Source organism: Chenopodium album, chromosome 8, assembly GCF_948465745.1.
Source record: "Chenopodium album chromosome 8, dcCheAlbu1.1, whole genome shotgun sequence".
Lineage (NCBI taxonomy): Eukaryota > Viridiplantae > Streptophyta > Magnoliopsida > Caryophyllales > Amaranthaceae > Chenopodium > Chenopodium album.
In genome coordinates, this window is record NC_137841.1 from 18062027 (window position 1) to 18068194 (window position 6168).

Genomic DNA, 6168 nt, shown 5'->3' on the forward strand with positions numbered 1-6168 from the left:
ATCCTAATACACCCTAACAAGTGTAAATTCCTAGGCTTTTAAATGGCCATGGGCATCTAAAGAAGGATCCCTTACGATGGGAACACCCTCCTTCCAGTGGAGACGCTGTTGGGGACTTAGAGGTTACAAGATTAGTTTGTAGTTATGGTTCAAGGTTTCCAACACTAGGTTGCCTATGGATTGTAACAAGAACTAACTTGGATAATCTCTAGTTAGAGAGCGAGACTCGAACGCATAATATCTTCCTTTTTCACAAAAGTAAAAATCAAACAAGCAACAGTGCATCATGCATAAGCATAGCACACTTTAACCATTGGGGATTGGCTCATTGATTAGAGGCTGCCAACACTAAGCTTCTATCCCGAAATCAATAACAATCATCCCACCCATATCGTCAACAAAATGATGAGAGGGCGATGTCATGAGTCAACACGTTGAGTGATTGATTTGTGCATCGTTTCTTAAGATATGGTACCCTTGGACACCCAAGCCTTGACCTTAGAATGACATTGTATGCTTTGACGGCTCCTTTTATGTGCTTATGTGACTGCATGAATATGTGCTTCGTGTCTAATCTAACTAATTCCAACTTGTTACCTAGAGATATAATAAATAAAAAAAATTTGCAAAAATTACGGTTCGACAAAAAAAAAATAAAAAAAAATAAATAATAAATAAAAAAATAAATTATTGTTCTTTTTGGGTTTTCACAAAAAAAAAAATGTCGAACCTACTAGGTGGCACGCGCAACTGTCAAAATTGCGTGCGCCCTCCTAACGCAAGTTAAGAAGTTGCGCGCGGCACCTCCGCGCAACACTGTGTCTAGCGCTCGCCCACTGTTAAACGTTGTCTTTGACACGTTACGAGCAATATCATACAGAGAAAACGATACTACCGCTTTAAGGTTAATCGTTAAGTAGGTGCTAAAAATATCTCTTTGGCTAACAACGTTGTCTAACTTTTACTATGATCGTCTTTTTTTTTGTTTTTTTTTCGAAAAATCCAAAAACATGCTTTTTATCGTTCTTTTTGCAAAAAAAGTCAAAAAAATAAAAATTCAAAAATTCAAAAAATAAAAATAAATGTTTTTTATCGTTCTTTTTGCGTTTTCATTAAAAAAAAATGTAGCAGATGCTACTCTTGAAGATGCACTTTCCACCTTAGAGCAAGACGAAAAATTGCACGCGATACTATTTTTGATTATGATGATTCGTTTATGTACTTCATAATCAAACTAATGACATTACTTATGAGATTTGTCATTAGAAGTTTGCATCCCTTAATAGGACATCATCAATATGTTTATTCTTAAACGTGCTTATTTTCGTGTTCATCATGTTTTAGTTGTAATTGATCAACCTTGATTTAAGAGTATAATTTATTTACCTCTTCTATGGTTTAAAAAGAAAATCCCGAGAACCTTACTTGGGATGTTTGCCTCACACACAAAAAAAAATGACACAAAAAAAAGAAAAGAAAAAAATTATTATAATTCTAAAAAAAAAAGAGAAGATAATGAATGATAAAACCGAGAAAATTATTTAATTATTTCTTGGATTTTACATTCGGAGGCCATCATTCTTTTTAAGCAAATAGTAAAACATTATCCTTTAAAGATGAGCAATTTGAAAAAAAGTGATATAGATCTCTATTGCAATCTAAGTGATCAACAAATACTATAGTATATTTGATCATTTTAAGGAGTATGTTCAGGTTGATTAATATTCCTAAAATTTGATAAGCATTTTCAATCCAACTTTCTTGTCTTTCTCTTCTACCATTTTTGAAAACAATTCATTTAAAGTAAAATCCTTAGATGATTACCTTGTTGAAGTCAACACGAATCATGACATTCCATTAATGATTGTTCGTGATTTTTTTTGACATTTTTCATCAACAGACTTGCTTAAAGTGAATTCGGATTACAAGGATTAAAAAAAATGAAATAAAACAATCATTTTGACTTTGATTCATTGTTTGAATGCTTTGCAGAAAAGGTTTAAGTGAACGCGCTCAATTTCTCGTGACACACATTACTAGATCATCTTCCACATTCGTATATTAGCCCAATCATGGGTGACAAAGCCGCATTGGAGAAACTTAGTGAGGAACTCCAAAACCTAAAGGCCCTATGAGAAGAAGAAGCCCAAATGAAGGCTCATAAAAAAGCAAAAAAGGCTAAAATAAAAGCTGAAAAAGAAAAAGAAAACATTCTGCAAGAAAAGGCAAGAGCCGAAAGAGTAGAGGCCTTGGAGAAACTTGTCCTTCGAGCTAACTCAGGGAATAAGTACTTCAAATATGACTGTAGACACCTGAAAATGTCTCCCCAAAACCAAACCCGATGATGAACAACCTTTCACCGCCATTATTGGTCGGGTTAAGTATTTAATCTTGGAGTGCTTAAATCCTATTTCCATTTCATAAAACAACCCAAATTCTAACCCATTTTCCCGAACCATAACTTATTTTCCTTTCTTCGTGCCTTTAAACCTAAATTAATTCATTTCGTGTCCTTTAAAATCATTCCTTTAGTGTCCTTTTTATAAAAACGTTTAATCCAGTTTATTTTGGTCCATAATCTGGGTCCAATGATTAAATAATTGGATGGGGCTTTAAAAGAGCTTTCTGAAGATATACTATAAGCCCAAATCCAAGTTATAACGAATAAGTTATGGCCAAAATATTAAACTGAGCCCAAACCGAACCTAAGCCCACCTTACCTACGACCCAATGATCATGTGGAGGGTCCAAATTATTTAATCCCACTCCTAAACCAATTAGGATTAATTAGAAGCTTCTATAAGTTTCTAAAAGATCCTAATTATCCTTTTTGAAAAGATAAGGTTAAAGAGTTTGAAATTGAATAAAACTCCTTTTTTGAAAATCCTATTTCTATCCGAATTGAAAGACATTCAAAGATAGACAGATATTATTTTCGTGAATCATATTTTTTATCCAAATTTTATATGGTTGGATAGCCCTTGAAATTATCTTTCCAATGATATATTATAATATCAATTCCGAGCTATAACGGAAAAGATATGAATAAAATGTCAAAATCTATCCAAAACTGACACCGTCTCACTATTTCGACCATATCTTTTATTATATAAAATATTTTAATCTGATTCTAATTTGGTTAGAAATTATACTTCAAGAGCTTTCCAACGATATCTTATTTATCTTATTCCAATTTCTGGATCAAAATATATGATAAAAACAAAAACCGCAAAAACTGTTGTCTATCGCAAGAGTTTTAATCTGATTCGAACTCGATCTTTTCTTTATTATTTGACCCTCTTTTTTCCCTATAAATAGAGGTCATATCACCCCTTTTTCAATCATCAACAAGCCTGATCATCAAATCATTCTCTTCTCCCTCTTTAGCCTAAACACTAGTCATCCTATTCTCTCATAATACTTCCCCTGAGCGCTCCAAGGAGTTCATACAATACCCAAAGTTCTATACTTAAAACCAAGGTGTGAAAAAGTAGAATTAACTGAGGGTTTGGACTGAATCAACTCTACTTTTTATTTAATTTAATTTTTTCAATTTGATTTATATTTTAATTGAAGTTACTAACAGTTTATTCATGATGTAGCAATTTAAAGGAACGTGCGGAATGTGAGTAATTCGCTAATTTAATTACTCTTATTTTATTTTAATATTGCTAGTATCTTGATTAGGGTTATTTTATATTTGATTTGTCTAATGCTATTATTGTTAAATTGCTTCCAATATTAATGCTAATTTATTGATCACCATATTGCATGTTAAAGGGAATATGTAATTGAAAATCACGCTTAATAAGATAATTTGGACAACCGATTTAGGTTCCTTTTTAATCTTGTTATTAAATCAAGAGATCACAAATATTTTAGAATAATGTGTTGCATTAATATTAAACCAATTTAGCCTAATAATAGTTTGGAGCAAATTGAATATTTTGTTTGTATGCCTTTGAGATCGCAGGAATCACTTTTCACTATAAGAATCGAGTAGAGGCCAATACGGGCGAATGTGACTCCATGACTCACTTCGTACCATCATCCCCGATCCTCCTTTCGTGGTTCCGAACCATATGGAGTTAGTAATCTCATGGATTATGAATGGGGTGTAACCTTCACGGGTCAATCGTTGTTGCCTTCGTTGTCCCTTATTCGTGGTTACCTTTTATGATCCGTGAACAGTTTACAAGTTCCTTAAAAACTTGTTGGCGGCTCCCTACTTTATTTGTCCCTAATCGTTGTCCCTAATCGTAATGTCAATTCCCACTTCCTATGAGTTCCAAGCATATTCACACATGCTTTAACGTAGGCGCACTTCAAACGACGCCTACAATGAGCTTGCACCACAACCTAGTGGCAAGACTCTCCTAGGAAAGTTCTTGACTACGGATTTTCCAACCTTTAAGGTTACAGCAATCCTAGGACTCACTTAATGAGCTTTATTGGAATTATGGCATTGAAAGGGGTTGAGCCAAGCCTATCTGCATGTACTATTCCTCTTTCCTTGGACCCAACTTCTAGATCATTGTTTTATAACCTCGATGCAAAACAAACTTCCACTTGGAGTGACATTGTAAAAGCGTTTTTAACCCAATATGGAGATAACATCGAGCTCACAACTACCTTGCGCAATCTCGAATTGCTTAAGCAAGGGGAAGAAGAAGGCTTCATTGACTTCTTTTCCAGGTAGCGATCAAAGGTTGCTCTTATTCCACAAAGACCTCCGAATCATGAACTTGTCCCAAAGTTCATAGACAATATGTCTCCACCATACAAGTGCCATTTACAATACCTTGGTTTAGACACATTTATAAAAGTCTATACTGTGGGAATATTAATTGAAAGGGACTTGATAAATGAAACCATGAATCATATAGATGGACTTGATTTTTAGAGAGGATTTCACCTACGTTGGAAACTGACAAAGCTCGAAGACGCAATCTCAAGAAGTTGTCAACAATTCAAGATGTAGCACCCTAGGTCTTGTTTTGTTTCTTTCCTTTGTTTTTTGTTTTTTTTATGATAGACTAAGAGATTCATGCTGTCGAATCTACTTATTTTGTACTCTCATTAATTAATGAATAAAAAATATATTTTCAAGTATGTCTATCTTGTTCTCTTTTCAATCTCTTTATTGTTATTGACTTAAATTAAATAAAAAGTATAAATACAAACAGGCAATATCAAAAGGCATACATACTCAACACTTTAAGAATCTTGATGAGCTTTGGCTTACAAGATGTATTGAATGAAAAGATGTCCATCTTAGGCCCACAAAGAAAGGATATGATGATTTCACCAACACAGGAGGAAACTTGAAACTTCACAAATATAATCCCATGATTTTAACCTTAGAGAAAATCCATCTTTTTGCCAGCCATTTTGAGCCTCGTCAATTGAGCCTTAGTTATTCAACCTACATTATTCCATACCTTGGGATGGGAATGGTGCAAAGATACAAATAGGAAATTGAAGGAACGAAACATAAGAGGGGGACACAAAGTTAGTCTAAACCCAAAAAGAAAGATCAAATGCAAAAGAAAAAAAATCGTCCTAAACCCAAAACAAAACTTGTAAAAAAAAACCGAGAGAAAAAAAAAAAGAGAAGACAAGGAAAATGCACCTAATGTAGGAAGTTGCCACACAAAGCAGAAAGGATTAAATTTAAGAAGCACCAAAAGTAAGGGATTTTGGGAGTATACTTGAACCTATCCATTCTTCATAACCCCAAGCCTAGCCACGTTACAACCTTGGAAAGGCCCTCCTTGAGGTAGACCATAACCATATACCAAAATTATCATTCCATGAAAATATGGCCAATCTTAGGCCTTTGCACATATGGACCTACTATTGAGAGTAGTCATGCCCATATATAAAATGCATGAAGTGTTGAGTTATGATTACAAGCTCATATAAAAAAAAATTAATTGATTTGGATGATTTGATAGTCATTGGCTTGATTACATCATGTTAGTAAAGCAATAGAATCAAACTAAATTTGATGTTTTCTATATCTTTTGCCAAAGAAAAATGAGATGATTATCACTTTAAAAAAAAAAACAATCATCTTATTTTCTTTTAATAATAGGGCTATTTATTACCAAGGTAATTCAGGTTCCGTATACATTGCCTAGAAAGAAAAATAGTTAACACAATAAA